This window comes from Castor canadensis, chromosome 2, assembly GCF_047511655.1.
Source record: "Castor canadensis chromosome 2, mCasCan1.hap1v2, whole genome shotgun sequence".
In the NCBI taxonomy this organism is placed as follows: Eukaryota; Metazoa; Chordata; class Mammalia; order Rodentia; family Castoridae; genus Castor; species Castor canadensis.
In genome coordinates, this window is record NC_133387.1 from 69510935 (window position 1) to 69535255 (window position 24321).

General features: G+C 37.1%; 1 non-coding gene across 1 annotated transcript; it reads left to right on the plus strand.

Annotated features, from left to right (window-relative positions):
* Positions 1 to 2453: 2453 nt before the first annotated feature.
* On the plus strand, positions 2454 to 2560 carry LOC141420975 (U6 spliceosomal RNA). The gene has a single exon (XR_012445684.1). It is a non-coding gene; the product is annotated as a U6 spliceosomal RNA (small nuclear RNA).
* Positions 2561 to 24321: the final 21761 nt, after the last annotated feature.

Consider the following 24321-nt stretch of genomic DNA (forward strand, 5'->3'; position numbering starts at 1 on the left):
TAGGTGTGAGCCACCAGTGCCCTGCTCATTCTCTGTATTTACTATAAAATGAAGACTGAAATATTCATATAAGAAAAGAGCCAAAAAAGTGCTGTGAGAATTCCAAGTAGACAGTGATTAATTCCAAAAGGAGGTTAGGAATAGGGCTGCCAACTTCAGCAATACAAATACAGCATGGGACATATTTATTCTAAAAACTTATCTGTTGTTTATCTGAAACTCAATTTTAACCAGGTATCTTATATTTTATATGCTCACCCTAATTAAGGACAGAAGCTACTGGCAAGCCATAGAACATAGATGTAAAATAGGTGAGGAAAGACAGTTAGTATAAGAACAAGAAAAGAGGCTGGTAGAGTGGCTCAAGCAATAGAGCACCTGCCTAGCAAGCATGAGGCCCTGAGTTCAAACTCCAGTACCACCAAAAAAAAAAAAAAAAAAAGAATGATCGACAAAAGCATGAAAATGAGAGAAAGCTTTGATAATTATTTACAGTAATATTATTCAGGCAAAAGAAATTCCATTTTGACTGCTCAAGTTATAGATGTTACTTATGTGCTGTCATAGGAGAAAGTACCATAGTGGGGTCCATGTTGACTTCTCAGAAAGGAGACTGGAAGGCAGTTACTTATTGGAGAAGAATGAGACCCTGAAGAAGTCAGAAGTGAAGACAGTTACTTATTGGAGAAGAATGAGACCCTGAAGAAGTCAGAAGTGACTTCAGATTAAATAAAAATATCACACCTTGAACACATTGAGAAGAGGAAAAGTCAGTCCTGTCTAAAAGGAATTTGAAACTAGCTCTTTCTAGGAAAATTAGCTAATGTCTTAAGTTCATGAGTCATGGACTTCAGAGTTGGCCACACAAGCCCACAGGCAGTTGAAATGTTCAGAAACCATGATGCACCTTATAAATCTCCAAAAGAATGGACTGTGAAACAATTCAAGTGAATCACAATATGTCCATCAGGAGAGCATCTTACCAAGGATGCCCAAATGGGAAAGCTTTCCTTTTTTGAGCCAAACATGTTACAATGTCAGGAATTTAGCAGCATGGGGAAGGGAAGTGTTTTGCTAGCTAGTATGCCAACCACTTATTCACAATAAATCAAGTGAATTAGAAAATATCCCTATGGTGAGGTAGGGAAAAAGGAAAAGCTTGTTACCTCAATCATGCTCCATAACACCAATTAATGTTCCAAACACCAATTAATGTTCCATAACATTAACTACCCAAAGGAAACCATGTAGACCCATTGGTGTTACCTTCTGCCTCTTCTTTGACATTGCAGAAGTAATTCTAACTTTACTACAACCTCCTTGAAAAATATTCTTTCAAATGTGTTCTAACTTCAAAAATTTTTAAGGTTGAAAAAGATGTATTTTACATAATCTATAAATAAATATTTAAAAGTATTTATTATTGCAGTGCTATTCACAATAGCCAACTTATGGCAACAGCCAAGATGTCCCACTACTGATGAATGGATTAAGAAAATGTGGTATTTATACACAATAGAATTTCACTCAGCCATGAAGAAGAATGAAATCTTATCATTTGCAAGTAAATGGATGGAACTGGAGAACATCATCTTAAGCTAAGTTAGCCAGCATCAGAAAGCAAAAAATCATATGTTCTCCCTCATATACAGACTTTAGATCTAAAACAAATGCAGTAATATTATTGGACATGGGTCACACACTAAGGGGAGAACACATACTGGAGGAATAGGGAAAGGTAGGAAACCCAAAACTTGAAAGTGTTTGATGTACCCACTGTAGAGGAGCTAATATAGTAACCTTAAAATGACAGAGGTCAATATGGGAAGGGGACTAGGAAGTAGTGAAGAGGTCTGGTAGAGATGAATCAATTCGGATTGTAATACACATGTGCACGGGAGCAATGCTAGGAATCTCTCTGTATAGCTATCCTTATCTCAACTAGCAAAAATGCTATGCCTGTCTTATTGCTTATTATGGGTCACACGCTAAGGGGAGGATACATACAGGAGGAATAGGGACCTTGCCCAGCAAGTGTAAAGTTCTGAGTTCAAACCCTAGTACTATCAAAAACATAGTAATAATAAAAAATAAGAAAACTATTTCAAGGTCTGGCAGCATAGATCAAGTGGTAAAACCTTAACTAGCAAATGCAAGACCCTGAGTTCAACTCCAGTACTGCCCAAAATAAATAAATAAATAGAACCGGAGGTCTGGCTCAAGCAGTAGAGCACCTCATGAAGCCCTGAGTTCAAACTCCAGTCCCACCAAAAAATAAATAAATACATAAATAAAGTTTTAAAATATTTAAAAACTACTCCTCCAAATAAAAGACTAGGAACATTATATAGGTATGATTGTACAGTCTATGGGACATTATATTTATAGATTTTTTTTACCTCTACCAAAATCTTTTGGCTTTACTTTAGGTCCAATAAAAAAATAAAGATGAGGTGCTCGCTTTGGCAGCACATATACTAAAATTGGAATGATACAGAGAAGATTAGCATGGCCCCTGTGCAAGGATGGTACACAAGTTTGTGAGGTGTTCCATATTTTAAAAAAAGGAAATTTAAGATTTATATATCCCACAAAAATATGTTTTTTCTATCTAGGATTACAGGATGAGTCACTGGTGCCAGCTTAAAATATCTTAAATTTAAGTGTCACAAATTTTTTCTTAACATTAACTGGGTATTTCTTCCCCCACCCCTCTAAATTGTGGAATCAATAATGACTGATAACCTATTGATTAGAAAAGGAGAATTCTTGGTACTAGGGTGTAAACTCAGGGTCTCACATGTGCTAGGCAGGCACTCTACACTTGAGCCACCTGCCAGTCCTTTTTTATGATGGATTTTTTTTGAGGTAGAGGTCTCAGAAACTATTTCCCCTAGATTGGCTTCAAACCACAATCCTCCTGATCTCTGCCTCCTGAGGAGCTAGGATTACAGGCATGAGCCATGGGCACCTGGCCAAAGGAGACTTTTATTCTTGGCCAAGAATAGGGAAGGTGGAAGACAGAATCAAAAATCAACTTCCCAACCTGAGCAGGAAATGAAGAAATGACTTTAGATATTGACTATAGTTTCTGTTTACATACAATTGTTTTGCATTAAAAAGATTAAAAACTCACAATATACATATTCAACTACTTACCATACAATTACCAAGTAAGTTCTCACTACACAAAATTATTAGGCTTTTACCAAAAGTAATTTATGAACCAGGATGTTATTTAGAAAACACTAGAGATTTGATTAAATTTGGTATTTTTATTTATATGCTCACCTTTGCTATATCGCTTATGATTCTTTTGGCTAAAGTACTGCAGAGCTATAACATTTAAGTTGCATGGGGCTTCATGTACCCCCTCTATAAAACCTTTTAACATTCAGAAAGATAGAATTCTCTCAAGAAGTGAATCCCCTATTGCATGTTCATTTCATCACATAAATATGTTGCAAAGCCTTCTGAAATCTGAGCCATTCCATATATCTACAGCCCAAACCTCACAGCTCATGTCTTGAGTTACATTAGTCCTTTTATCATAGCACCTTAAAAATTCTGAATTAGATGAAGATCAATTAGGAAATAAGCAATTGTCCTTAATTGAAATAACTCTTGGCTGGAACACCTTTAGTTTTTATAAATTGTATTCCTTCCCTAGTACTGTGCAGGTGAATAATGAAATTGCTTAGGATATGTATTATAAGTACATGGCCAATTTGGGCAGATATTTGAGAATATCCAACATATCTTTCTCAAACCAGAGTATAGGGATTTTTGCTTCCATTTATAATTATCATTGTTCTGGCTTTCTTTTTCTGCTTAACAATGCGAAAACAGTGGTTTAGAAAAAAAAGAAGTGTGTTTAATGATTTCATTGGTTTAGGCATGGTTTGCTTCTTCTGTTCCATACAGGATCAACTAAAGTCTCTTGGTGCCATTCAGCTGGCAGATGGCTGATCAGGAGTATAGAAGATGGTTTTGCCCACATTCCTGGTACTTTGGCAGGAATGGATTAGAAAGCCACATTCAGGCAGGAGGATCCAAGTTGGCAACTAGAGGGAGGAAGCAGACAACATGAGCTCTGTACATAAAAAATCTTGCTGAGACACTGGAGCCACACTTGGCAGGAAAAAACCACCAAGAATAAGTAAAATTCCAACACCCTGAACCTCCAGCCTGTACAAAGCTTCTCCATGCCATGTTACACTGAGAAACCAGAAGGGCTCCCATGCCACTAGATGCCAACTCCAAACCTGCTTGGGAGACACAGACCAACAGGTGAGCAAATAAGCAGCACACAGTATTCCCACAGCCACCCCTGGGATAAACCAGCAGAGTCCCCTGGACAGACTGACCCATGCCCCACAAAAAAAACCCTGAATAATAAACAAGGAGCTGAAAAGGACACCCAGCAAAGAGGGCAGGGTGCCTTGAGTGCACGGGAGAAGGAGGGGAGTGGCAAGGAGCTGAACTCCATGCAAAGCCTGCAAAAGTAGATGGCTGGCAAGCCTCTCTACCAGAGAAGGGGGGAGGGGGCAGCTCTCCATGTGAAGTTTCAGTAAACAAAGCCTGCAAAAGTAGCCAGCTGACAGTAGGCGGCAGATGAGCCACTGCCTGAAATAGTGCTGACAGCAGTTCACAAAACTCTTCTCCTGACCCAACCACCTGGTGAGACTACAACAGAGCTACTGCTTAAATACCAACACCAGGACTGGATGCTGAAGGAGTAACACCAGAAGTACTAAGACTGAAATTCCATCGTTCCTAAACCTGGAATTTTTTTTCTTTCTCTCTAAGTGTTTATCTTGTTTACTGTTTGTTAGTCCACCATCTCTCCATGTTGATTTCTTTGGTTCTCTATTTTTTTTTCTTTTTTCTCTTTCTCTCTAAGTGCCTGTCTTGCTCACTGTTGGTTAGTCCACCATCTCTCTCTGTTGATTTCTTTGGTTCTATATTTGTTTTTTATTATTATTTTTTCTTTTTTCTCTTTCTTTCTTGGTTTCATTGGTTTTACTACTGAAAGTTAGCTAATACTAAATTACACTCAGAACAGGGATAGGAACAGCACCAAGTGGAATGATGGGAAGACAAAAAAGGGATGGAAACCATTCTCCCCCCCAAAATAAATTAGTACAGGATGCAGAGGGAAATGAAGAAAACAGATACCCAGTTCCAGAACCCAACAAAACAAAGCTAGACTATCCCAAGGAACCCAACGAAGCCCACTAGAACACTCTGAAAGAAGAAATCACTGAGAATTTCATGGAGATGTTACTAGACAAGATCAACCAAAATGTACAGGAGGCAGTCAAGAAATTCCAAGACAATAAAAATAAAGAATATGAGAAGACACAAAAACAAATAAGTGAACTCATAGGAGCCCTAAATGACTACCAACGTGAAACAGAGAACACCATAAATAGATAAATGAATTAAAGATGAAAATTGACAATATTAAAGAGGAAGTGAGCCATGATATGGAAAGCCTCAAAAAAAAAAAAAAAAAAAGAAACAGAAATGCAAAACAAAAAGGAGGGCCACTCCAGCAGACAAGAACAAGCAGAAGACAGAATCCCAGAACTTGAAGATGAAATGGAAATTAAAGGAATAAATGAAGAACTATTACTCAAACAACTCAAAACCTGTGAAAGGAATATGCAAGAACTCACCAACTCTATAAAAAGACCAAACATGAGAATCATGGGTATTGAAGAAGAAGAAGAGGTACAAGCAAAAGGAATTCATAACATATTCAACAAAACAATAATAGAAAATTTCCTGAAGAGATTCCAAGATGGCAACTAGAGGGAGGAAGCAGAAAGCATGCTTCCTAAAGCAAAATCTTGGAGAGACACTGTAGATACACCTTGCAGGAAAAACCACCAAGAAGAGGCAAAACTCTGACTCCTCCACACCACCAGCCCACACATAACATCCCCACTCCACGTTAAACAGAAACCAGGAGGGCTCCTGCACCACCAGATGCCAGCTCCCAAGTGAGCTAAGCGGCATGTGGTACTCCCACAGACAACCCTGGGCTAGATCAGCATAGCACCCTGGACAGACTGACCCCCACCCAGGGAAAAAGAAAAGAGAGAAAAAAACTGAATAATAAATAAGGAGCTTAAAAAACAAAAGACACATAGCAAAGAGGGTGGGGCACCCCAAGCCCTGGAGAATGGGGGAGGGGCAATCCATCAGGCAAACTGTAAATAAACAAGTGGGCGGGAGGATGCAAGAGTGGCACCACCTCCCCCAGTGTGCTTGGAGAGGGAAATGCTTGTAACTACAGCTGTCATGTGGAAAGCACCACCAGAGAAGGGGAAAGGGCCACTCCTCACGCAAAAAAGTCTACAATTGCAAAAGGTGAGTAGGGCTGTATACTGGAGAAAACAAAAGGGACATGCATCCAGGAGAACGCTAAATAAAAAAGCCTGCAGCAGCAGATGGCTGATAGTAGGAGGCAGGTGAGCTACAGCCTCAGATAGACATTCACAAAGCTGTCTCCAGACTCCCCTCCCCCCCCTTTTTTTTCTTCTTTGATGAGACAACAACACTGGATGCTGAAGGACTAATTGAAACTGTATTGCATTTGAACTTGGGATTTTTTTTGTTTGTTTGCTTTTTTCCCCTTTGATGAGAAAATGACAGAACTAGTTCACAACACTGAGAAGTGTTCAGGATTGGAGACTGAAGGACTAACACCAAACTTATTAAGACTGAAACTTTATTGCATTTGAACTTGTGGGTTTTTGTCTTTTTTATTTTTATTTATTGATTTATTATTTTTTAAAATTATTTTCATTATCCTCTCTCTGTCTTTCTAATGCCTGTTTAGCTTACTGTTGATTAGTACACTATCTCTCCCTGTTTATTGCTTTGGCTCTGTTTATTGTTTGTTTGTTAGGTTGGGGTTTTTTGTTTGTTTTGTTTTGTTTTTCCCTTTTTCTTTACCTTCTTTGCTTTCCCTCTCCTCTCACCTTTCCATTTTAGATATCACCATTGTTATTACAAGCTAGACAATACTGAATTACACACAGTATAGGAACAGTAACAATAGCAAGGGCAATGATGGGAAGACTGAAAAAAGAAGGAAATAATTTCCCCCCCAATAATAAATTAGTACAGGAACTAGAGGGAAATGAAGAAATCAGATACTCAGGTCCAGACTCCAACAAAACGAAGATAAACTATGCCAAAGAACCCAATGAAGCCCAAAAGAACAGTCTGAAAGAAGAAATCCTGCAAGTAATCAATGAGAATTTTATAGAGATGATACTGGATATGGTCAACCAAAATGTACAGGAGACACTCAAGAAATTCCAGACAACAAAATTAGAGAATTTGAGAAAGCACAAGAACAAATAAAAGAAACCATAGAATCACTGTATAAACACCAAAGTGAAACAAAGAACATTATAAATAAAGAGATAAATGAACTCAGGATGAGGTTCAGGATATGGAAAACCTCAGAAAAAAGAATGAAACAGAAATGCAAAACAAAATGGAAAGCCAATCCAGAAGATTAGAACAAGCAGAAGACAGAATCTCAGAACTTGAAGATGAAATGGTAATTAAAGGAAAAATCAAAGAACTATTAGTTCAACAACTCAAGACCTGTGAAAAGAAAATGCAAGAACTTACTAACACAATCAAAAGGCCAAACCTGAGAATCATGGGCATTAAAGAAGGAGAAGAGGTGCAAGAAAAAGGAATGTGTAACATATTCAACAAAATAATTACAGAAAATTTCCCAAATCTAGAGAAAACTGTGTCCACACAGGTACAGGAAACCTTCAGAACTCCAAACAGACCTGACCAAAATAGAACTACCCCATGACATATTATCATTAAAACAACAAGTACAGAGACTAAAGAAAGAATATTGAAGACTGTAAGAGAGAAAAAACAAATAACATACAAAGGCAAACCCATCAAAATCATATCAGTCTTCTCAACAGAAACATTAAAAGCAACAAGAGCTTGGGGTGAGGTCTTCTGGGCACTGAATGAAAATAACTTCAACCCTAGGATACTCTACCCAGCAAAACTATCATTCAAAATAGATGCAACAATAAAAGTCTTCCATGATAAGAAAAAACTAAAACAATATATGACCACAAAGCCACCACTACAAAAGATTCTTCAAGGGATTCTGTACACAGAAAATGAAACCCAACATAACCATGATTGGGCAGGCAGTACCAAACTACAGGAAAAGAAAAAGCAAGAAAGAAAAGATTAACATTGATTTAGCTACACACAATCAAACCCTCAAACAACTAAGACAACTATATGACAGGAATCACCACATACCTGTCAATACTAACACAATGTTAAGAGAATTAATTTCTCCCATCAAAAGGCACCATTTGACAAACTGGATTAAAAAGGAAGATCCAACAATTTGTTGCTTACAAGAGACCCATCTCACCATTAGATATAAGCATAGGCTTAGGATGCAAGGCTAGAAGAAAATTTATCAAGCCAATGGTCCTGAAAACAGGCAGGAGTAGCAATACTTATCTCTGACAAAGTAGACTTTGAACCTACATTGATCAAATGAGATAAAGAAGGACATTCCATACTAATAAAAGGGGAAATAGACCAAAAGGAAATAACAATTATCAACCTATATGTACCCAATGTCAACGCACCCAATTTCATCAAACATATCCTGAAGTACCTAAAAGCATATATTAACTCCAACAGGTGGTCATGGGAGACTTTAACACCCCACTATCATCAACAGAAAGGTTATCCAAACAATAAATCAATAAAGAAATCCAAGATCTAAAACATACCATAGATCAAATGGACCTAGTTGTTGTCTACAGAACATTTCATCCAACTTCTACACAATACACATTCTTCACAGCAGCTCATGGAACCTTCTCCAAAATAGATCATATCCTAGGGCACAAAGCAAGCCTCAGCAAATATAAGAAAATAGAAATTATACCATGCATTCTACCAGATCACAATGCAATGAAACTAGAACTCATCCACAAAAATGAAGACAAAAAACATGCAAACAGCTGGAAACTGAATAACTCATTGCTTAATGAACAATAGCTTCTTGATGAAATAAAAGAGGAAAATAAAAGGTTCCTGGAAGTCAATGAAAATGAAAACACAACTTACTGGAACCTATGGGACACAGCAAAAGCAGTCCTGAGAAGAAAGTTTATAGCCATGAGTGCATATATTAAAAAGACTGAAAGATCCCAAATCAATGACCTAATGATACATCACATAGAAAAACAAGAACAAGCAAATCCCAAAACAAATAGAAGGAGAGTAATAATAAAAACAAGAGCTGAAATCAACGAAATAGAAACCAAAAAAACCATACAAAGAATTAATGAAACAAAAAGTTGGTTCTTTGAAAAAATAAACAAGATTTATACACCTCTGGCCAACCTGTCTAAAATGAGGAGAGAAAAAACCCAAATCAGTGAAATCAGGACTGTAAAAGGGGAGATAACAACAAACACCATGGAGGTCCAGGAAATCATCAGAGAACCTATATTCTAATAAATTAGAAAATCTTGAAGAAATGGGCAGATTTCTAGATATTTATCATCATCCAAAACTGAACCAAGAGGACATTAATCACCTGAATAGATCTATAGCACAAAATGAAATTGAAGCAGCAATCAAGAGTCTCCCAAAAAAGAAAAGTCCAGGACCTGATGAATTCTCTTCTGCATTCTATCACACCTTTAAAGAAGAACTAATTCCAACCCTCCTTAAACTGTTCCATGAAATAGAAAGGAAAGGAAAATTGTCTAACACATCTTATGAAGCCAGTATTACACTTATCCCAAAGCCAGGCAAAGACACCTCCATAAAGGAGAACTATAGGCTAACCTTCTGAATGAACATCGCTGCAAAAATTCTCAATAAAATAACATCAAATCGAATTTAACAACACATCAAAAAGATTATTCACCACGGCCAAGTAGGCTTCATCCCAGGAATGCAGGGGTGGTTCAACATACGAAAATCAATAAACGTAATAAACCACTTTAACAGAAGCAAAGACAAAAACCATTTGAACATCTCAGTAGATGCAGAAAAAGCCTTTGATAAGATCCAACACCATTTCATGATAAAAGCTCTAAGAAAACTAGGAATAGAAGGAAAGTACCTCAACATTATAAAACCTATATATGACAAACCTACAGCATGCATTATACTTAATGGTGAGAAACTGAAACCATTCCCTCTAAAATCAGGAACCAGACAAGGATGCCCACTATCTCCACTCCTATTCAACATAGTACTGGAATTCCTAGCCAGAGCAATTAGGCAAGAAGAAGGAATAAAAGGAATACAAAAAGGTAAAAAAACTTTTAAAATATCCCCATTTGCAGATGACATGATCCTATACCTTAAAGACCCAAAAAACTCTACTCAAAAAATCTAGACACCATCAACAGCAATAGCAAGGTAGCAGGATATAAAATCAACATAGAAAAATCATTAGCATTTCTATACACTAATAATGAACAAACTAAGAAAGAATATATGAAAACAATACCATTTACAATAACCTCAAAAAAATCAAATACCTAGCAGTAAACTTAACATAGGATGTGAAAAACCTCTACAAGGAAAACTATACACTTCTGAAGAAAGAGATTGAGGAAGACTATAGAAAGTGGAGAGATCTCCCATGCTCATGGATTGGTAGAATCAACATAGTAAAAATGTTTATACTCCCAAAGTAATCTACATGTTTAACGCAATTCCCATCAAAATTCCAATGATATTCATTAAAGAGATTGAAAAATCTACCATGAAATTTATATGGAAACACAAGAGGCCATGAATAGCCAAAGCAATACTCAGTCAAAAGAACAATGCTGGAGGTATCACAATACCTGACATCAAACTATATTACAAAGCAATAACAATAAAACAGCATGGTACTGGCACAAAAACAGACATGAAGACCAGTGGAACAGAATAGAGGACCCAGATATGAAGACACACAACTATAACCACTTGTCTTTGACAAAGGAGCTAAAAATATACGATGGAGAAATAGCAACCTCTTCAACAAAATCTGCTGGGAAAACCAGTTAGCAGCCTGCAAAAAACTGAAACTAGATCCATGTATATCACCCTATACCAAGATTAACTCAAAATGGATCAAGGATCTTAATATCAGACCACAAACTCTAAAGTTGATACAGGAAAGAGTAGGAAATACTCTGGAGTTAGTAGGTATAAGTAAGAACTTTCTTAACAAAACCCCAGCAGCACAGCAACTAAGAGATAGCATAGATAAATGGGACCTCATAAAACTAAAAAGCTTCTGTTCATCAAAAGAAATGGTCTCTAAACTGAAGAGAACACCCACAGGGTGGGAGAAAATATTTACCAGCTACACATCAGACAAAGGACTGATAACCAGAATATATAGGGAACTTAAAAAACTAAATTCTCCCAAAATTAATGAACTAATAGTGAAATGGGAAACTGAACTAAACAGAACTTTCTCAAAAGAAGAAATTCAAATGGCCAAAAAACACATGAAAAAATGCTCACCATCTCTAGCAATAAAGGAAATGCAAATTAAAACCACATTAAGATTCCACCTCACCCCTGTTAGAATAGCCATCATTGGCAACACCACCAACAACAGGTGTTGGCGAGATTTTGGGGAAAAAGGAACCCTCTTACTCTGTTTTTGGGTATGTAAACTAGTACAACCACTCTGGAAAAAAAATTGAATGCTACTTAAAAAGCTAAACATTGATCTACCATTTGATCCAGCAATACCACTCTTGGGGATATACCCAAAAGACTGTGACACAGGTTACTCCAGAGGCACCTGCACACCTATGTTTATTGTGGCACTATTCACAATAGCCAAGTTGTGGAAACAGCCAAGATGCCCCACCACTGACGAATGGATTAAGAAAATGTGGTATCTATACACAATGGAATTTTATGCAGTCATGAAGAAGAATGAAAGTTATCATTCGCTGGTAAATGGATGGAATTGGAGAACATCATTCTGAGTGAGGTTAGCCTGGCCCAAAAGACCAAAAATCATATGTTCTCCCTCATATGTGGACATTAGATCAAGGGCAAACAAAAGGGGATTGGACTTTGAGCACATGATAAAAGCGAGAGCACACAAGGGAGGGGTGAGGATAGGTAAGACACCTAAAAAATTAGCTAGCATTTGTTGCCCTTAACGCAGAGAAACAAAAGCAGTTACCTTAAAAGCAACTGAGGCCAATAGGAAAAGGGGACCAGGAACTAGAGAAAAGGTGAGATCAAAAAGAATTAACCTAGAAGGTAACACACACGCACAGGAAATCAATGTGAGTCAATGCCCTGTATAGCTATCCTTATCTCAACCAGCAAAAACCCTTGTTCTTTCCTATTATGGCTTATACTCTCTCTACAACAAAATTAGAAATAAGGGCAAAATAGTTTCTGCTGGGTATTGAGGGGGTGGGGGAAAGAGGGAGGGGGCAGAGTGGGTGGTAACGGAGGGGGTGGGGGCAGGGGGGTGAAATGACCCAAGCCTTGTATGCATATATGAATAATAAAATAATAAAAATAAATAAATAAAAACAACATAGAAAAATCATTAGCATTTCTATACACTAATCATGAACAAACTGAGAAAGAATATATGAAAACAATACCATTTACAATAGCCTCAAAAAAATCAAATACCTAGCAGTAAACTTAACATAGGCTGTGAATGACCTCTACAAGGAAAACTATAAATTTCGGAAGAAAGAGATTGTGGAAGACTATAGAAAGTGGAGAGGTCTCCCATGCTCATGGATTGGTAGAATCAACATAATAAAAATGTCTATACTCCCAAAACCAATCTACATGTTTAATGGAATTTTCATCAAAATCCCAATGACAATCATCAAAGAGATTGAAAAATCTACCATTAAGTTTATATGGAAACACAAGTGGCCACAAATAGCCAAGGCACTACTCAACAAAAAGAGCAATGTTGGAGGTATCACAATACTTGACTTCAAACTATATTACAAAGCAATAGCAATAAAAACAGCATGGTACTGACTCAAAAACAGACATGAAGACCAGTGGAACAGAATAGAGGACCTGGATATGAAGCCAGGAAACTATAACCAAGTTGTCTTTGACAAAGGTGCTAAAAATATACAATGGAGAAAAAGACAGCCTCTTCAACAAAAACTGCTGGGAAAACTAGTTAGCAGCCTGCAAAAAACTGAAATGTGATCCATGTTTATCACCATATACCAATAGTAACTCAAAATGGATGAAGGATCTTAATATCAGACCCCAAAATCTAAAGTTGGTACAGGAAGGAGTAGGAAATACCTTGGAATTAATAGGTATAGGCAAGCAACTCAGCAACTAAGAGATAGCATAGATAAATGGGACTTCATAAAACTAAAAAGCTTCTGCACAACAAAAGAAATGGTCTCCAAACTGAAGAGAATACCCAGAGAGTGGGAGAAAATATTTGCTAGCTACACATCAGACAAAGGACTGATAACCAGAATATATAGGGAACTCAAAAAACTAAATTCTCCCAAAATTAATGAACTAATAGTGAAATGGGAAACTGAACTAAACAGAACTTTCTCAAAAGAGGAAATTCAAATGGCCAAAAAACACATGAAAAAATGCTCACCATTTCTAGCCATAAAGGAAATGCAAATTAAAACCACACTAAGATTTCACCTCACCCTTGTTAGAATAGCCATCATTAGCAACACCACTAACAACAGGTGTTGGCAAGGATGTAGGGAAAAAGCAACCCTTTTACACTTCTGGTGGGAATGCAAACTAGTACAACCACTCTGAAAAAAAATTTGGAGGCTTCTTAAAAATCTAAACATAGATCTACCATATGATCCAGCAACACCACTCTTGGGGATATACCCAAAAGAATGTGACACAGGTTACTCCTGAGGCACTTGCACACCCATGTTTATTGCAGCACTATTCACAATAGCCAAATTATGGAAATAGCCAAGATGCCCCACTACTGACGAATGGATTAAGAAAATGTGGTATTTATGCACAATGGAATTTTATGCATCCATGAAGAAGAATGAAATGTTATCATTTCCAAGTAAATGGATGGAACTGGAGAATATAATTCTGAGTGAGGTTAGCCTGGCCCAAAAGACCAAAAATTGTATGTTCTCCCTCAGATGCAGACATTAGATCAAGGGCAAACACAAAAAGGGAATTGGACTTTGATCACATGATAAAGCGAGAACACACAAGGAAGGTATGAGGATAGGTAAGACACCCAAAAAACTAGATAGCATTTGTTGCCCTCAATGCAGAGAAACTAATACAGATACTTTAAAGCAAAAGAGGCCAATAGGAGAAGGGAACCTGGAATTAGAGAAAAGGTTCATTTGAGAAGAATTAATTTAGAAGGTAACACACATGCACAGGAAAGCAATGCAAGTCAACTCCCTGTATAGCTATTCTTATCTCAATCAGCAAAGACCCTTGTTCCTTCCTATTATTGTTTATATTCTCTCTTCAACAAAACTTGATAAAAGGGCAAAATAGTTTCAGCCTGATAGTGATGGGGCAGGTAAAAGGGAGGGGGTGGGGGAAAGGGGGAAGAGATGACCCAAACATTGTATGCACATATGAATAATAGAAAAAAAAAGAAAAAGAAAATTTTCCAAATCTAGAGAAAATTATGCCCGTTCAGGTACAGGAAGCATCCAGGACACCACAGACCTGATCAAAATAGAACTACCCCATGACATATTATCATTAGAACAACAAGTACAGAGACTCGAGAAAGAATATTGAAGGCTGTAAGAGAGAAAAAACAAATAACATACAAAGGTAAACCCATCATAATCACAGCAGATTTCTCAACGGAAACCTTAAAAGCAAGAAGAGCATGGAGTGAGGTCTTCTGGGCACTGAATGAAAATAACTTCAATCCTAGGATACTCTACCCAGTAAAACTATCATTCAAAATAGATAGAGCAATAAAAGTCTTCCATGATAACCAGAAACTAAAGCAATATATGACCACCAAGCCAGCACTACAAAAGATTCTTCAAAGAATCCTGCACACAGAAAATGAAAGCATACAAAAACATGAAAGGACAGTCAGTACCAAACCACGGGAGAAGAAAAGGCAAGAAAGTAGACAGTAACATTGATTCAGTTGCACACAATCAAACCCTGAAACAACAAAGACAACTAAATGACAAGGATCTCCACATACCTATCAATACCAACACTGTATGTTAACGTACTTAATTCCTCCATCAAAAGACAGTGTTTGACAAACTGGATTAAAAGGAAGATCCAACAATCTGTTGTTTACAAGAGACCCATCTCATTGACAGAAACAAGCACTGGCTTAGGGTGAAAGGCTAGAAGATTTACCAAGCCAATGGCCCCCCAAAACAGGCAGGAGTAGCAATACATATCTTGGAGAAAGTAGACTTCAAACCTACATTGATCACATGAGATAAAGAAGGACATGCCATACTAATAAAAGGGGAAATACACCAAAAGGAAATAACAATTATCAACCTATATGCACCCAACATCAATGCACCTAATTTCATCAAACATACTCTGAAAGACCTAAAAACATATATAAACTCCAATGCAGTGATAGTAGGAGACTTTAATACCCCCCCATCACCAATAGATAGGTCATCCAAATAAAAACTCAATAAAGAAATCCTATATCTAAATCACACTATAGATCAAATGGACCTTGAAGATGTCTACAGAATACTTCATCCAACTTCTGCACAATATACATTCTTCTCAGTAGCCCATGGAACCTTCTCCAAAGTTGTTCATATCTTAGGGCACAAAGCAAGCCTCAGCAAATATAAGAAAACAGAAATAATCCCATGCATTCTATGTGATCACAATGCATTAAAACTAGAATTCAACAATGAAAACAACAGTAAAAAACATGCAAATGGAAGCTGAACAACACATTGCTCAATGATCAATGGGTCATCAATGAAATAAAAGAGGAAATTAAAAGGTTCCTGGAAGTTAATGAAAATGAAAACATGACCTACCAAAACCTATGGGACACAGCAAAGGCAGTCCTGAAAGGAAAGTTTATAGCCATGAGTGCATATATTAAAAAGTCAGAAAGATCTCAAATCAATGACCTAATGCTACATATCAAACTCCTAGATAAACAAGAACAAGCAAACCCAAAACAAGCAGAAGGAGAGAAATAGTAAAATACGAGCTGAAATCAATGAAATAGAAACAAACAAACAAACAAAATATAAAGAATCAATGGAACAAAAAGTTGGTTCTTTGAAAAAATAAATCAGATTGACAGACCACTAGCAAACCTGACTAAAATGAGGAGAGAAAAACCTCAATTCAGTAAAATCAGAAATGCAAAAGGGGAGATAACAGCAAATACCACGGACATCCAGGAGATCATCAGAAACTACTTTGAGAACCTATATTCAAATAAATTTGAAAATCTTGAAAAAGTGGACAGAGTCCTAGATACTTATAACCATCCAAAATTGAACCAAGAGGACATTAATCACATGAATAGATCTATAACATGAAATGAATTGAAGCAGCAAAGAGTCTCCCAAAAAAGAAAAGTCCAGGACCTGATGGATTCTCTTCTGAATTCTATCATACCTTTAAAGAAGAACTAATACCAACCCTCCTTGTACTGTTCCATGAAATAGAAAGGGAAGGAACACTGCATAATTCATTTTATGAAGCCAGTATTACAGTCATCCCAAAACCAGACAAAGACACCTCTAAAAAGAACTACAGGCCAATCTCCTTAATGAACATCGATGCAAAAATCCTCAATAAAATAATGGCAAACTGAATCCAACTACACATCGGAAAGATCATTCACTATGACCAAGTCAGCTTCATCCCAGAGATGCAGGGGTGGTTCAACATACATAAATCTGTAAATGTAATACAGCACATTAATTGAAGCAAAGACAAAAAACACTTGATCATCTCAATAGATGCAGAAAAAGCTTTTGATGAGATCCAATACCACTTCATGATAAAAGCTCTAAGAAAACTAGGAATAGAAGGAATGTATCTCAACATTATAAAGGCTATATATGATAAACCTACAGCCAACATCATACTTAATGGTGAAAAACTGAAACCATTTCTCCTAAAATCCAAATGAGACAAGGGTGCCCACTATCCTCACTCCTATTCAACACAGTACTGGAATTCCTCACCAGAGCAATTAGGCAAGAAGAAGAAATAAAAGGAATACAAATAGGTAAAGAAACTGCCAAAATATCCCTGTTTGTAGACGATATGATCCTATACCTTAAAGACCCAAAAAACTCTACCCAAAAACTCCTAGACACCATAAACAGCTACAGCAAGGTGGCAGGATACAAAATCAACTCGCAAAAATCATTAGCTTTTCTATACTCCAATAATGAACAAACTGAGAAAGACTATATGGAAACAATTCCTTTTACAATAGCCTCAAAAAAAAATCAAATACCTAGGAGTAAACTTAACAAAGGATGTGAATGACCTCTACAAGGAGAACTATAAACCTCTGAAGAAAGAGATTGAGGAAGACTACAGAAGGTTGAGAGATCTCCCATGCTCATGGATTGGTAGAATCAACATAGTAAAAATGGCTACACTACCAAAAGCAATCTACATGTTTAATGTAATTCACTCAAAATCCCAATGACATTCATCACAGAGATTGAAAAATCTACCCTAAAATTCATTTGGAAACACAAGAGACTGCAATAGCCAAGGCAATACTGAGCAAAAAGAGCAATGCTGGAGGTATCACAATACCCGACTTCAAACTATATTACAAAGCAATAGCAATAAAAACAGCATGGTACTGGCACAAAAACAGACATGAAGACAAGTGGAACAGAATAGAGGACCTGGATATGAATCCACACAACTTTGCACACCTTATTTTTGACAAAGGCGCTAAAAATATAAGATGGAGAAATGACAGCCTCTTCAACAAATGTTGTTGGCAAAAGTGGTTATCTGTCTGCAAAAAAACTGAAACTAGATCCATGTTTATCACCCTGTATGGTATCAACTCAAAATGGATCAAGGACCTTAATATCAGACCAGAAGTTGGTATAGGAAAGAGCAGGAAACACTCTGGAAGTAATAGGTATAAGCAAGGACTTCCTCAATGGAACCCCAGAAGCTCAGCAACTAAGAGAAAGTATGGACAAATGGGACTTCATAAAACTAAAAAGCTTCTGCACAACAAAAGAAATGGTCTCTAAACTGAAGAGAGCACCCACAGAGTGGAGAAAGTATTTGCCAGCTATCCATCGGTCAAAGGACTGATAACCAGACTATACAGGGAACTCAAAAAAACTAAACTCTCCCAAAATTAATGAACCAATAAACAAATGGGCAACTGAACTAAACAGAACTTTCTCAAAAAAAGAAATTAAAATGGCCAAAACACATGAAAAAATGCTCACTACCTCTAGCAATAAAGGAAATGCAAATCAAAACCACACTAAGATTCCACCTCACCCCTGTTAGAATAGCCATCATCAAAAACACCACTAACAACAGGTGTTGGAGAGGATGTGGGGACAAAGGAACTCTCATACACTGCTGGTGGAAATGCAAGCTAGTGTAACCACTCTGGAAAAAAATTTGGAGGCTTCTTAGAAATCTAAACATAGATCTGCCATATGATCCAGCTATACCACTCCTGGGGATACACCCAAAGGAATGCGACACAGGTTACTGCAGAGGCACCTGCACACCGATGTTTATTGCAGCACTAGTCACAATAGCCAAGTTATGGAAACAGCCAAGATGCCCTTCTACTGACAAATGGATTAAGAAAATGTGGTATTTATACACAATGGAATTTTACTCAGCCACGAAGAAGAATGAAATCTTCTTCATTTGAGTGAGGTTAGCCAGGCTCAGAAGACCAAAAATTGTATGTTCTCTCTCATATGTAGACTTTAGATCTAGGGCAAATACAGCAATGTGGTTGGACTTGGGTCACATGATAAGGGGAGAGCACACTTGGGAGGTATGGGAATAGGTAAGAAAACCAAAACTTGATAGTATTTGATGTCCCCACTGCAGAGGAACTACTATAGAAACCTTAAAGCTACAGAGGTCAATATGAGAAGGGGATCAGGACCTAGTGAAATGGTCAGTTAGAGATGAATCAACTTGGGATGTAACACATTTGTACATGGAATCAATGCTAGGAATCTCTCTGTATAGCTATCCTTATCTCAACTAGCAAAAACACTTTGTCTTTCTTATTATTGCTTATACTTTCTCTTCAACAAAATTAGAGATAAGGGTTCTTAGAACAGGTTCTTCTGCCTGGAAGCGAGGGGAGGTAAGGGGAGAGGGAGAGGGTGAGGAATGGGGGGAGAGTGAGGGGGTGGAGGGCAGTGGGGAGAAATGGCCCAAACAATGTATGCACATATGAGTAAATGAATAAAAAAAAAAAGGAAAGCCACATTCAGCACTACTGATTACAGCACCTTCACATTGTAAGCGGACAATGACTCCATTTTGGATGAGAGAGGCACTTTAGAAGCAGACATATAAAAGGGCATGGGAGACAACAGGTTTCTAAGAGAAATAACAAGCCTCTCACCAAAATAACAGAATGCAACTGCACAATGTGGGTAGTGGACTCCAAGACCAGAATGAGCTGACCAGACCTTCTTGGGATGCTAAGTTTGATGAGGGACAAGTAGGTGGCTGAGTTCAGTGAAAAGCTGTCTCAGCACCAACCAATCACAAATATAGTTTCAAGGTAAAATAGTTGGACTTAAGCCAGTTAGTGCCCTATATCATCTCCTAGACTTCAGCCATTGTTAGACATAGCTCTTTCACTAAGTCTCACCAGTCAGGGTACTTTCCTATCCTTTCAATAAACTTTGTGCTTGCTTTACTGTTAAGTCCTGGTCCATGGTCTTCATCATTGACTATGCCAGGACATGAACTCAGAATCAACAATTCAGTATCAACATGACTTCTAGAGTGCAGTGAGCTTGGGGTAATCTGACTTTATACATGACAACTTGCTTCCCCCAACAATGAGTTTTCTATGAGGCCCAGGCAGATACTGCAAAGCTTTTTATGACTCAGCTGTGGAAGTCCTAGGACATCAAGCAAGTCACTAAGTCCAGTACAGATTCAAGAGGAAGTTCTGCCCTTTATCTCTTCATGGAGTATGGCATGCTTGCCCAGTAAGGGAAGAAATTGGTGGTGGTCATCTACAATCATGATAAGTAGGAACCAATGTCAATGTGTTCATCATCTACTGATTACTTTTCACAAGAAAAATTATCCTTAAAATATTGCCCTTTGTAGCAGCTATGATCTTTAATTTTTTATCTCTAAGTTCTGAAATATTTTCCAGTATTTTATATTACTATAGTAAATTTTTCTAGCCAAGGGTATCCAAGACCTGTCTGACCTGGATTTTCCTTGGTACTATTTTTCATCCCAGTGATAGTTTTGAACATCTATCAAATAAACATTTGTGGGATATTTTAGGTACACATGAGAAAAGAGAGTGCAATACACATGAGAAACTCACAGCAAATATTAACATCTTGAACCAGCAAATTACATAAATCACCACTGGGACTTTGTTTTCCCACATGTAAAGGGAATTAAGATGGTACTTAACTCAGGAATGATCAATAACATAAATAAAAGGAAGAACAGATATCATTACAGATCTTATAGACATCAAGAAGAAAATGTAAGAATATTATGAACAACTGTAAGACAAGAATTTTGGCAACTTAAATGAAAAGCTCTTTAAAAATACAATTTATCAAAAATAATGAAAGACCAAAAAAGATCTGAATAGTTTTATTTCCATTTAAAAAATGAGGTTTTTAAAAAAAAAAAAAAAAAAAAACTCCACAAGGAAAACTCCAGGCCAAGGTGAAATCTATCAACTATTTAAGAAAAATTAGATTATTAAAGTCCAAATTACCAATAATCTTCTTGAGCAGGATATTGACATAAAATAGGTTAAACTGGCAGAATGGCTCAAGTGGTAGAGCACCTGTCTAGCAAGTGTGAGGCCCTGAGTTCAAACCCCAGTACTGCAAAAAACAAACAAAAACCCCAAAGAACAAACAAACAAAAAATCTTGATGTCTTGGTCTGGGGACTGGTGACAAATAATTCAAGAGACACTATCTTGAAAAATACCCAACACAAAATAAGGCTGGTAGAGTGGCTCAAGTGGCAAAGAGCCTGCCTAGTAAGCATGAAACCCTGGGTTCAACCCCCACTACTGCAAAACAATAAAAAAAAAATAAAATTCTCACCTTCTTTGACATCCTAATTTCTATAGCCTCTTATCTACTTCCTGTACAGAAGAGCAAGAGCTAGTACAATGTTAGGAATAGACTTGGAGATTGAACGTTAATTTAGTATTTAAAAGTAATGATCTAAGCACAATGCCATTCACTTCATCAACTGTTCATCAATGAAATATGACCACATTTATTTGTGGAAAAACAGATCATTGAGGCCTGGTTAGGTGCCAAAAATGAACAAATTCTCTACCTCTTGGGAACTTGTGATGTAATCATGGAGAATGACAAAGAGGCAATTATCACAAAGTCTGATTAAGTAATAATTATATAAATACAGAGTGTGAAGACAGAGGCATGAATGACCAACTGGTTAGGGAGTGGAAGAGTAGGAACTGGTTCTTCAGTGATATGTAGGAACCTTCTACCCCACAAAGTTATGGTTTCAGTTTTGCCTCAGATTAACAAAAAAGGTGGGGGGCGGGGAAATAAGAGAGCTATGTGGGACTATTTTTTTCTAAGTTTGGAAGCAGTTTCTCCTATGCTTTGCTTTTTTCTTTTTTAAAACCAGAGCACTCTGCTCTCTGTTTTTAATAGTAGTGTATTTTTCCTCAGCGTTTTGCTGCTACTAAGGAATGAGCAGTTTACCTCCTTGTGACTTGGGCTGACATGGTTGGTGTCTTCTATCTCATTAAAATGTTCTGGTTACAGTTCTCTTTTGTAGAAATGCCTTTCTGTTGTGATATGCAGTACCATGCTTCAGCACACTCACCAAGGAGACTAGATTATACTACCAAAGCAGCTGGATTCCATGGTCTTCTGAGCCCCAGCTCTCTGTCCTTTGCAATTTATCACTTCCCAAATTAGGGAAAGTAAACTGGCAGGTAGACTGAAAGTTGATGTGCTGAAGGGTGTTTCAAACCTCTGAAACTCCAAATTTCAGCAAGGCATAACAAACATCTATTTACATATTTAACATTCAAAAGAATATGTTTTTAATTTAATAGCTTTCTGAAGAAAAGATTGTTTGAACAATCTCAGTGTCCTTAGCCTGTTATTCCTCACTCTCAAAGACTGCTCATATTTTAATACTATATCACCAATGAATCAACTGACTTCTTTTCCATCCACGATTCAGATATAATCTAGTTCATGCCAGTGAATTTATTTTTCATCCAGACTATCCAAGACTGAAAACTCAATAAAATCTCATTTCACATTTATGATATTCTAGTCCACTATGCATACTTAAACACCACACATTTTTATTAATGGGAAAACTGAACCATATACAAAGAAAACTACAGATCAGGTGCTCTCTCTGGAGAGCCTGTTTCGTTGTTTCTCATTTTGAATTAATATCAGTCACCAAGAAACAAGAATTAAACTTATTATTTTCCAGTAAGCCAAAAGAACACTTAGTAAATTCCTGAATTTGCTTTCTGACATTTTATATACTAATTTGAGTGTCAGAATTTTTTTCCCAGAAAATTGTGAAATAGCTTTAGTCTAAGATTAAGAATAATTCTGTATAGAATTTATCCAGCTTGCATTGAATATGGACCAATTTTCCTTTTATTCCTAGTTCTACTCCTGATTATATAAAATCACATAGCTGAAATGGCATTCATGTATTCAAATCTAGAATAGCAACTCTCTCATTTCTATATTTTGGAACTTTACAGAATAAAATATTTAAGGACTGTTATGCTTCTCTAAAGAATGTCACAGATAAAATGTAGCAGTGGTGTTTAAATTTGGGGGGGTCACTTATCTCTTTCCAAATCTAATAAAAATTATGAATTCTTTCCAGAAAAATGGCTATGCATGCAACATTTTGAATTAAATTTGGGGGAATCTGCTGCCTCTCCCTGGAGGATTCCTATGGTCTACACCTCAAGTTACAAAACTCTGGACTGGAGGGAATGCTGCTTTACTTTTACTAGATACTGGTTGTAACATGCTAGGGAAAATTTCAGTAGCATTATTTATATTATATTCAAGTAAATATTTTAACAGTGTGCCTGAATGATGGGGCACAAATGCACCCACAAAGCTGCAAATTGGTTAATTTATATGCTTACTGTATCAATGTAGAGCTACAGACCCAGGAAAAGAGTTTCTGAAATATGGTTTAGGAGGTACTGTTGTTAACTTTACAGATATCCATGGAACTCTGACTTTGAGGTAGGAATTGTGCTAGGCAATGAAGCTAAAAAGAAAACCAAAACACTCATAAAAAGCTTATACTGTGGGGTATGGAATCAAGTAAAGAAGGAGTAATGACAATGGGTGACAGGAAACTATAATAGAATTAACTAAAGGGAGCTATAGACTAACAAGGATACTTTAAATGGGAAATGAAGGCTCTTTTGACAAAACAAGGAATCCTGAGAAATGAATAAAACAAGGAATCTTCACAAATGAATAAAAAAGTGAGCCCATAGCTCATACACATGCACTTACAAGTTGGTGTACTCAGAGTTAGTCAGATTTGTGTTTCTATGACAAAATACCTGAGCTAAACAACTTAAAAGCAGGAAAGATTTGTTTTGGCTAATGATTTCTGAGGTTGCAGATCATGGTCACTTGGCCCCATTCCTTTGAGCCCAAGGTGAGGCTGAGCATCTTGGTGGGAAGCTTGGGATGCAGCAAAGCTGCTCACAGAATGGCAGCCCCAGGGAAGGCGCATACCCTCAATGACCTAATTTCCTTCCCTCCTAAAGTTTCCATTACCTACCAATAGTGTCAAAGACTGACAAACAAACCTTGAGCACTTGAGACTTGGTGGACACTCCAGATCTGAACTCTAATCCTTTGCTATGAAAAAATTACAGTCCTTCATTTCTTACTCCCCAGAACCAAACCCTTCTAATGATGCATGCAGATTATTTGGGTCTTACCTATATATCACACAATAACATGCTTAATTAGCCATTTGTAAAATTTTGCATTTAGGCACTATCTTTTGACAT